The sequence below is a fragment of the Triticum aestivum genome, unplaced genomic scaffold (genome assembly GCF_018294505.1).
Source record: "Triticum aestivum cultivar Chinese Spring unplaced genomic scaffold, IWGSC CS RefSeq v2.1 scaffold51027, whole genome shotgun sequence".
NCBI classification, from domain to species: domain Eukaryota; kingdom Viridiplantae; phylum Streptophyta; class Magnoliopsida; order Poales; family Poaceae; genus Triticum; species Triticum aestivum.
This window is the reverse complement of record NW_025278716.1, coordinates 1-1245: the sequence shown is the minus strand read 5'-3', so window position 1 is coordinate 1245 and position 1245 is coordinate 1. Positions and strand designations below refer to the sequence as shown.

The 1245-nt window shown below is 48.4% G+C and overlaps 2 non-coding genes and 1 pseudogene across 2 annotated transcripts; all 3 read right to left on the bottom strand.

The window, feature by feature from the left end:
• Positions 1-183: 183 nt before the first annotated feature.
• LOC123178437 (5S ribosomal RNA) lies at positions 184-302 on the bottom strand. Its single transcript, XR_006489579.1, has one exon. It is a non-coding gene; the product is annotated as a 5S ribosomal RNA (ribosomal RNA).
• A 367-nt stretch (positions 303-669) lies between these two features.
• LOC123178438 (5S ribosomal RNA) lies at positions 670-788 on the bottom strand. The gene has a single exon (XR_006489580.1). It is a non-coding gene; the product is annotated as a 5S ribosomal RNA (ribosomal RNA).
• Positions 789-1155: 367 nt separating this feature from the next.
• LOC123178439 (uncharacterized) lies at positions 1156-1245 on the bottom strand (annotated as a pseudogene).

The window sequence follows — 1245 nt, the reverse complement described above, 5'->3', positions numbered from 1 at the left end:
CAACACGAGTTTTTTCCACCCCTTTCAGAACGCGCTCTTCGCGCCACAAAGCCGCCCCAAGACGCGCGAGCAATGAGCATCGAGCTTAAACATATCGCAAACGTCAAACATAATATAACGGGATTAATATATATCGCGCACGTGCGACATGTTTGTCACAAGGCGCAAAAAATAATTATAAAAGGAATGCAACACGAGGACTTCCCAGGAGGTCACCCATCCTAGTACTACTCTCGCCCAAGCACGCTTAACTTCGGAGTTTTGATGGGATCCGGTGCTTTAGTGCTGGTATGATCGCATCCGACATGTTTCCCCGTCTTCGTCCCTTATGCTTGCCACTCCCAGGTCCGCTCCAAAGACGATTCTACATTCTCACTACCATTACAACCGTTCCCTAACAATGGATAATGTCCTATACTACTTACTCTCCCGCTCAATCATGGAGACGAGTTTTCCACGGTTTCCACCCCTCCCTCCATACCGCAGCAACACGAGTTTTTTTCACCCCTTTCAGAACGCGCTCTTCGTGCCACAAAGCCGCCCCAAGACGCGCGAGCAATGAGCATCGAGCTTAAACATATCGCAAACGTCAAACATAATATAACGGGATTAATATATATCGCGCACGTGCGACATGTTTGTCACAAGGCGCAAAAAATAATTATAAAAGTAATGCAACACGAGGACTTCCCAGGAGGTCACCCATCCTAGTACTACTCTCGCCCAAGCACGCTTAACTTCGGAGTTCTGATGGGATCCGGTGCTTTAGTGTTGGTATGATCGCATCCGACATGTTTCCCCGTCTTCGTCCCTTATGCTTGCCACTCCCAGGTCCGCTCCAAAGACGATTCTACATTCTCACTACCATTACAACCGTTCCCTAACAATGGATAATGTCCTATACTACTTACTCTCCCGCTCAATCACGGAGACGAGTTTTCCACGGTTTCCACCCCTCCCTCCATACCGCAGCAACACGAGTTTTTTTCACCCCTTTCAGAACGCGCTCTTCGCGCCACAAAGCCGCCCCAAGACGCGCGAGCAATGAGCATCGAGCTTAAACATATCGCAAACGTCAAACATAATATAACGGGATTAATATATATCGCGCACGTGCGACATGTTTGTCACAAGGCGCAAAAAATAATTATAAAAGGAATGCAACACGAGGACTTCCCAGGAGGTCACCCATCCTAGTACTACTCTCGCCCAAGCACGCTTAACTTCGGAGTTCTGATGGGATCC